Here is a 9,003-nt window from a genome sequence, read left to right as displayed (position 1 = left end):
CGCCACCGAGGGCGCGCGCAGCCACCACGAGGGCGCGCTCCCGCCCGGTCCATCCCGGGAAGTGTAGCAGGGGGTGAGCGACCAGGGCCGGGCTGCCCGGGTCTGCGCGGTGGCTTTCATCTCACCCTCCACCCTCCCAAGATGTCAGAGCTGCGGCCAGCAGGGGGAGGCCGCCCGCAAACCGCAGGCAGGGACGCAAGTGGACGTCCGTCCGCGGGAAAGCAGGTTCCATCGAAACCGAGTCGGCGAGGAAAAGAATAGGTACTACATGTCAGGCATCTGCTGCGTGCCCGTCACTCACACACACACACACACACGCGCGCACACACACACGCACACATGCACACGCACGAGTCTGCAACAAAGGATGCAACAGAAAACAAGGTCGGGAGACGCTCGCCGACTCACAAACACACCCCCGGGACCCGAAAGGATCGATCACACGACCCCGACCGATACCGACTCCTCCCGCTTAGCCTCTGTGGGAAATGACATCTGTTCGCATGTCCCGGAGTCTCCCAGTCCTCTCCGTATTACTTGTAATATCCAGTGTGCGAAAGCCGTGTGACGAGGTGAACCGATTTGTTAGGGGATAGGGACAAGCAACAGCGTGCGTACTCCTTGAGTACGGATGCAGTGATTTTTCCTGAATATTTCTGAGCCCAGGGATGGGTGAATTTGTGGATGGCAGAAACTGAAAATACCGAAAGGCAAAAAAAAAAAACCGACAACAAAGGAAGCGAAAGAGAAGGTTTGGAATTATTGTCCGCGGTTTTTACAGGGTCACGGGGCTGGGAGGCTGGGAGTTTTATGCTCCCCTCCGCAGGGAACGGGGTGGGGAAAGTCAGGGGATGGAGCCGGTGACAGTCAGCAGCCTCCGCTGGGAACCGAGCTGCGCTACCGCGCTCGGCCCTACAGAGGGGGCGGGGTCGCCGCTACAGAGGGGCGGGAACCACAGCTGAACAGCGGCGAGCCCGGGGCTGAGAGGAACTGGAGACTTTGGCGCGCGCCCTCGCATCCTTGCATCCACGCAAAAGAGGCTCCAAGGTGGCCATGACCACAAAATTCCAACACCACCACATCCCCCTTCAAACAAAAGCAGATGGAGACTGGTTCTGAGTGGCTCAGCAGCAGAGGGTAAATCCAAACCGAAGCGGGCTCGGGCCGCAGACCACAGAGCTGACCCGAACCCGCCATCCAGGGCGCGAAACGTTCGCAGTGTCACTGACCACCCCTCGCGGAGATGCTAAGGAAGACCCGATGCAGCTCACGAAGGGGCAGAAGGGGGCACAAAATCCAGCCTGAGAGCCCGTGGGCGCCAGGGGCGTGAAGTCCCTCAGAGGCGGGGTAGAGGATCTGACGGCCCCGCCCCCATGCCCCTCGCTCCGGGTTTGACTCCAGCCACCCTGCAAAGGTGGCTGAGGTGTCCCCAGGCCTGGGTGACTTCGCTGCCCAGCCTGTGGGTTGACCTCACTGCCCGACCAGCACACCTGCCCTGAAGGTTCTGGGGTTCCCACAAAAGGCTTCCAGGGACAAAAGCCTTCCCTGCCACACTCCTTCCTATGGGAAGGGGAGGGGGAGGGGGAGGGGCGGGAGCGGGGACAGGGCGGGGGAAGGTGCTAAGGGAAGCTGTAGGTCTCAGCTCGTTGCCCTGCTCCTGGGTGGGCAGAGCAAGGGCAAAGGGTCCGGTGACGGTGAAGGACTCACACCAGCCCATGCCTATTGCCCGACGGGACATGCATCCTGCCCTGCTAGGACAGCAGGAAGTGAATCTTTCTTTTCTCTTTTTTAATTACCAGGGATCTGGTCTAGCACCTTCACACTGAGCTACCTTCCAGCCCTTTTTTATTTACAGACAAGAAGATCTTGCTAAGTTGCTCAGGCTGGACTCAAACTTGTGACCCTTCTGCCTCTACCTGGCAGAGGGCTGGGATTCTAGGCGTGCACCACCAAGCCTGGCTAAAGGAGCAGTATCCCTTAATGACATTACAGCAGGAGCACACAGGCCACTGACTTAGCAAACGCCTAAAAGCAGGACACTGGGGCTGGGGGTATAGCTCAGTGGCACAAGCACTTGCCTGGCAAGCTCAAGGTCATGCGTTCGATTCCCAGTACAAAAAACAAAACAAAATAAAACAAAACAAAACAAAAAAACCAGGACACTAAGCCAGCACCGAGATGCAGCTACAGTCAGTGAGGCCCAGGTGCCAGGATGGGACCCTCATGGGGAGAGGGATGCAGCTCAGAGTGAAGGCCCTGGGTTCAATCCCCAGTGCCACAAATAACGCAGAAAAAAACAAAGAACACTTATTTTGGTGGTCAACAATGTCAACATACATTCACTAGCTAGTGAACTCCTCCTGCTTGGGTGACACTGCCCATGTGTGGGTGCCGGCGGACATGGGAATTCGCTGGGCTTTTCCTAAATAATTGCAACATATTATTCAGATCTGTGTTTGGAAACATGAAGGTAAACACAAGGGGAAAGTCTACTAAAACAACAGCCAAGTAGTAAAGAGGTCCTTGGAAATTAAAAGGGAAAAAACCAGAAACTTAAAATCCAGTAGAAAGGCTAATGGTCAAACTGAATATTATTCAAAATCTAAAAATCACAGGAGAGATAGAATAAGATTAAAAAATAATACTAGTGAGGAAACCAGGGATTCCAACAGCCAAAATGAAAAGCCACCCTGGAAAAAGAGGAAAGTGGACAGGAAAAGAATTAATTCAAACACCTGTTTCGGCCTGCAGGGTTTGTGTTTCCGGCTTGATGGGGCCCTTGCAGCACCCTGAATGACACATGCAGTCCTCAGCAGGGCATAGTGTCACAGAGTGTCACAAGAGACCCACCAGGAGAACATCCTGACGCAGCCGGACGTGACCAAAACAGAAGCCAAAAATTCACAGCGGGATTCCTTCCTGCTAAGAACCAAGTGTCCCCAGCCCCATGCTGCCTGAGAGGACAGATGCAGCTCTCAGACGTTTAAGGGAAAATGATCTGCAGGTCTGGAGTCCACACTCGATACCTGTGAGGATACAACGGGGATACTGCCAGATGCCCGTGGGCTCCAACAGCACACACCCCAGGCGCCTCTGACTTGGAAGCTACAGTGCAAGATTCTCCTCTTGCACATTTTGGGAATGAGAAGTCACAAGATCCAAGAGAAAAGCAAAAGGAGTTTCGGGATGGTGGAGAAGGCTGATTCAGGGGGTGACAGCTGCTGGGAAGCCTGCAGTGACCGGCTGGCCACAAGGCCAAAGGGCACTGGGGCGGGCAGCTTGCAAGAGATAAAACTGGCAGATTACCTACAACGTCTGAGACTTACACACAGGCATGAGTTTGGGGCAGGGCCGTGGTAAGGACCTAAAGACGCCTCAGTGGAAACAACTCCAGGAGATACTTTTCAGAGCGGCCGGCAGGGAACCGCATTTGGGGGACCGTGTCCATCCTGCATTCCCGCGACACCAAACTGACCCAAGACAAGCACATAAAAATCCCAGAGGTTAACAGTGGAAGAGATTGCAACATATTATTCAGACCTGTGTTTGGAAACATAAAGGTAAACACAAGGGGGAAAAAAAAAACACAACTACTGACAAGCCTGGATACTTCTGGGGAATTATCTGACTCTGAACCGTGCCTGTGCATCGCTGTGATCAAAAGCAGAACTCGGAGACCAGTGTGCTCTGGGAGCGGGCATCCCAGAGGGGTGGGCTGCGGATAAGGGCGGCAGGGACTCGCGCGCCAATCCCGCTCCCAGGTTGGCGGTCGCTGCGGGGGAGGAGCCCACGCACAGCGGCTGCGCCTGCAGCTGCGGATGCCCGGGCGAGGAAGCAGGGTTCTCTCGGCCTCCTCCCGGGCTCTGCCACCCCAGTAAGGAGTTGCAGGCCACACGCATTATGTTCTCATCTCTCTAGGAACATCCTGGACCGGCTGCCGGGAGACCCACAGGATTTTCATCGAAAGAGAACAGGCAGCTCCCTAGAAATGGCACCCTGGAGGGCTGCAGGGAACAGCGTGCCCAGGCCAGGTGGCACGGGCATCACAGGAAGATGGGCATGAGGCCTCTGCCAGAAGCCAGCCTGAGGACAACCACAGACCCACAGGGCTCAGCCAGCCTCACCTCACACCCACACGAGGACCTCGGTCCCCACAGGGCCCAGGGTCCCTGTGGGGCATCGTGCTGGGTAGAGGGCACCCTGAAAGGCAGTCCCCTCAGAGCAGCTTCAGTGCTGCGAGTTCTGTACGGCAAGGACCCTAAAACTGTTGCTACAAGTTAGAATCCTAAACCTCAAATGCCCGGGATGAGAAATATTTTAGATTTTTTTTTAATATTTGCATATACATGAGATAGCTTGAGGCTGGGACCCAAGTCTGAAAGCGATCAAGATAAACTGTATGCAGGTACCAGTTCTCCAAACAGGCATCACCATGAATAACTGCAGACATCTGCTAATAACAAGGAGCGTCAAGGTCCGCAGAGCCACGGGGACATTCATTTGTTTTAAACCTTGTCTGCCTGTGGCCTGAAGATCATTACACACGATATTTTAAATAATTTTGTGCATAAAACACAGTTTCAGGGTATAGAATTTTCCACTTACGCCATCGAGTTAGTGCCCAAATCTCCAACTCTGGAGCCTGCGGGACTTCTGACTTTCACATTAGAGGTGCCCGTGGAGGATGAGACGTGTGGTGTTCTAAGCTGTTCACAGGAAAGGAGGTTTAGGGTAGATGGCATGCACTTCCAAGGTCAAAGCAAACAGTTCTAGAAAGGCCTGGCGTGCAACTCTGTGGCACAAGCACATGCCTAGGCCCTGGGATCCATCCCCAGAGGCCCTGCTCACGGGAAGGGAGGACACGCAGCTTGCACCGAGCGGCACCAACGGTCCCTGGCGGCTCCCACATGACAGCGGGGGAGCAGGACCTTCAGACACCCCCATGATTCTCCTTCACTGAGCGCTCACAGATGGGGCCAGACAGATGGACAGACGCCACACGCGGCTCCACTTGCAGCCCAAGAGCCCTGGCCTTTGCGTTGACTGTGTGACAGTAACGGCACACCCACTGTGCTTCTAGGGCAAAGTGAATCAGGAGCCCCAAGTCAACAGGGAGACCGTGGCTCCGGGCTCTGGGCCATTTACCTAGTGCACAGCACTCAGAGGGCTTTGGGGCCGGATGCTCCCAGGGGGCATTGCTACCACCAGCAGCAGGGCGAGGAGGCGTGGCCCACACTCAGCTCAGCCCGGATGGAAACAAGTATTGCTGTGGAGTCCGGACATCAGCCTCAGGGACCTGAAGGTCAGCGCCAGGGGCCCCGCATGCTTCGGACTGAGATCTCTGCACACACCCCGTGCGGGTCCCGGAACCCGTGCTCTTTAGGGCGCTCTCTGCCTCTCTCGCTCTAGATCACAGGAGCCGATTTCTGAGGCCTGCTGTACACTACAGTCCCGTCAAACGGTCTGCAGCCGAGGGACGCCCACGGCCCACAGCTACCCTCCGCTCTCAACATCCTGCCTGTGCGGAGCTCAAAACGCCACACTGAATGTGTGCACACAGCGCCCGCCCAGCCCGAAAAGCGTGCAGGTCAGCTCCATGAGCTTTTGCACGGGGAATACACGCAAAGATAAAAATACAAAACAGTAGCGGAGTGTTAGAGGAGAAAGGTTTCTAACCACACAAACAGAAAGGGGAATGATCAAGCGCACAAACTGCTTTAAGGCAAGGCTGCCAGGGCACAACAGTGCCACACAGCGCTGCGAAAGTCAGTGGGCATCCCACGCCGGCCCAGTCGGCCCCACAAGCCCAGCACCGCCCGGCTTTCAGGACAACCCTTGCATGTAAGCGCTCCTCGGACTCCCGTTCTACGCATGAGGCTGGTGGATCTGTTTGGGCCTGCCGGGCTAATAAACTGCACAACTAAGAGGCCAAGGGAGGCAACAGGCCTCACGGAACTGTCCGTGTTGGCTGCCGCCTTAATCAAACAAAGCAAAAAGTGAAGGGACGTGGGGGCTCCTTCCCAGCAATTCCTTCCTGGGACCTGTTCCCAAAGGGCCCAGCCCAGTAACAGGCTCCTCAAACGTAGGAGCCTGGTTCCTATGCTCGGTCAGGTCTCTAACCCAGGGCATGCCACGGTTTACACCTGACGTCCCCTCCAGCCTCATGCAAGCACAGGCTGGGAGCTGACTGGGTCATAGGGGCTGCGCCTGACCCGCCGTGAGGAGGTGGAGCGGGTCGGAAGAGGCGGTCACCGGCCCTGGCCTGCGCGGGTGCATCTCCCTCCCCGGCTCTGTTCTCGCTCTCTGCTTCCGGGCCGCCAGGCAGTGCACAGCCCTCCGCCACCAGGCCGAGCCCGCCATGCTGCGTTCACCTTGGAGCCCGCCGACCATGGACTGAGGTCGTGAGTCCAAACTAACCCCCTTTAAAAAGCTGTGGGTGTCGGGTATTGTGTCCCAGCGACAGGAAGGTGACTGAAACAAGCATCAAGGAAAACCTCCCCAAAATCCACCCCTTAAGGCAGAGGGCTGTAAAGTAATACTATTCCAGCATGGGGAAAATGGAAATCTCCCGACTGTCAGCACCCTTCCAAAGCCAGCAGCTCGACCACTCCCCTCTGCCTGAGATGACTTCTGATAACCCTGCGACACGCACGTCACCGTGCAGACCCTGGAGAAGGTGTCCCAAGCCACAGGACCTGTTGCTGAGCCCCGCGGGGCGGCTCGACTGTTTTGATCGCTTCCACAGCCTCCCCTACTTCTAGGCTGGGTTTCAGCAGAAATGAACGACCACCTCATCCCAATCCTCGGGATGTAGCCAAAGCGGGGTTTAGAGGGAAACATCTAGCTTTAAATGTTCACATTAGAAAAGAAGAAAGGCCTAAAATCAGCACCTTATTTCACCTTAAGCAATTCCTAAGAAACCCAGAATTTCTACTGCCCCATGATGAAGCCAAAGGTACAAGAGATGCTTTTATCGGAGCGGGGATTTGGTTTCTGTACACTGCAAAGTCTCTAACCCAGCTGGGTTATCAAAATCAAGAGAGGGCCAGAGATACAGCTCAGGGGCACAGCGCCTGCCTGGCAAGGGCAAGGTCCTGAGTTCAATTCCCGGTTCCAAAAAAAAGCAAAATCAAGAGAGACAGAAAAAAAGATGGGGTGGGAAGAGGGAAAGAAAAGGTTAGCAAAAAGACAGATTTTTTAAAAAGCCTCCACTAACAGAAAAGTTAAATTTTGAACACAGTGCTGATTACTTGAACGAAAGACAAGGCAGATATTCCCTTCTCACAAGCCCATGCAACTCCCACACGGGTTTAACAGACAAGAACGGCATGGCCGACACATAAACAAACGCATGACCAGGACCCGAATCTGCCCCTGCGCTGGCTCTGAGTTCTGAGAGGCAGGAGCCCAGCCCTGCACAAGCTCAACTATGATCTACTGCCCAGTAGGCTTTTTATCCCCTGCAGCTAAGGGCTGGACAGAATTCCAGCGAAATGGGCCCCTTAAATGAGGCCACCTCTAATGCATGCTTTCTTATCACACAGACCAGCAAAGGACTCCTACAGCTCCAGGACCCAGCTGAAGGTAAGCTGTTGCTTTGTGCAGCCACAAGTTAGTCTCTATCCCCTGTAAAGTCTCCGTCCCAACCAGGTCATCAAAATTGAAAATTCCGAGCGAGCCCTTAGACGTGGGACCTGCTCTGGGTTCTGATCACGCCAGCTACCACCATTCAGAGCTCTGGAAAATTATCTGCCCGGAGCCCGTCCAGCTCTGCTTTCTCACTCCACAAACGAAAACCATTTTAACTGCCCCAATGCGGCCCCAAAAGCCGTACAGACCACAGGCGATATGCAACAGGTGACCTTAGCAGTGGGCTGCGTTTCTATTTTAATTACAGTGAACATAACTACCATATCCAACTCATGATTTCATGGCTACCAACGTTTCTTCCCAAAATAAATGTGTTTAAGTATAAAAAAAATAAATATCCACCGTGGCTGGGTCAGTATATGGCATTAATCTTGAAGGCCCGCGGCCCTGGACTGAGACACCATCCCAGGGCGTCCCGTTTGGGGCTCTGGGGCTGGTGGGGTGGACTGGTGCGTGCCATGTCGCTTTCACAAGCGGATGTACTTTTGCAGAAGCATAAAACACACAGGACTTAAAAAAAAAAATATCCCAGGCTTAGGCTCCAGTGACAGCCTCGCCACTGGCGCCTTGTGACCTCAGGCATGCCAATTAACCCCCGCAGCCTTGGTTTCCAGACCTGTAAAATGGGGATCAGGGGGCTATCCCGCGGATTAAAAGCAGCAAGGCTCCTGAAAGCCCAGGAAACTGTGAACCGCTCCCCAAGGCTCCGTGGCCTGCTTCTCAGTTACGGCCACGCCGCCGGGCCTGTAACCCTGTCCTGGAGTCCCCTCCCCCACCCTCGGGGATTGGCCGGGGAGCCCGGGCTCTCCAGTGCGCGCAGGCAGGGACGCTGGCTCACACAGGACGCGCGGTAAGCCCGGGGTGCTCGTTTCGAACGGGAAAGCTAGCCGTCCAGCACCGTGGCCGGAGGCACCTTCGACCTCGGGGCTTCTCCCCGGGGGAGCCTCGGCGGGGGACGCGGCCCCGTGGGGGCGGCGCGCTCAGCCTGTCGCGCCGTCCCCGCCCTCGCCACGCCATGTGTTCTCAGGAAAGACGAGCGAAACGCTAAAATCCAGCACCATTTATTTCCGAAAGTGCAAAGGGCTGATTCAGCACTCCCCGGCAGCCTTCCGGCCCGGCCTTTTAAACATCGGCGAAGAGAAAGTTGTGCAACAGGAACGCACATCCAGCCCGGCGCGGCTGTTGGGGCTTTTCTTTGCATCCCCGAGGCGCCCGTGGCAGGGAAACGTCCTTCCGAACGCATCCTCCACCCCCGGGGCCCGGGACTCACCTGCGGCTCCCCAACTTTGTGACCGACTCCGGGACCCCACGCCGCGCCGAGCGGCCGAAAGTTGGCGGCGCCGCGCTCCCGGC

The 9,003-nt window shown here is 55.8% G+C and overlaps 1 protein-coding gene across 3 annotated transcripts in view; it reads right to left on the bottom strand.

Moving 5' to 3' along the window:
* Grb10 (growth factor receptor-bound protein 10) overlaps window positions 1-9,003 on the bottom strand; it is a gene marked incomplete at its 5' end in the record, with an annotated part of 103,238 nt that extends 94,235 nt beyond the window's left edge. For all 3 annotated transcript variants that reach the window (XM_013520627.1, XM_005396599.2, XM_005396600.2), the window contains 1 exon segment: window positions 8,921-9,003.

The sequence above is a fragment of the Chinchilla lanigera genome, unplaced genomic scaffold (genome assembly GCF_000276665.1).
Source record: "Chinchilla lanigera isolate Chin_1 unplaced genomic scaffold, ChiLan1.0 scaffold00055, whole genome shotgun sequence".
NCBI classification, from domain to species: domain Eukaryota; kingdom Metazoa; phylum Chordata; class Mammalia; order Rodentia; family Chinchillidae; genus Chinchilla; species Chinchilla lanigera.
Note: the sequence above shows the minus strand (reverse complement) of the source record. Positions and strands in the feature narration are given on the sequence as shown.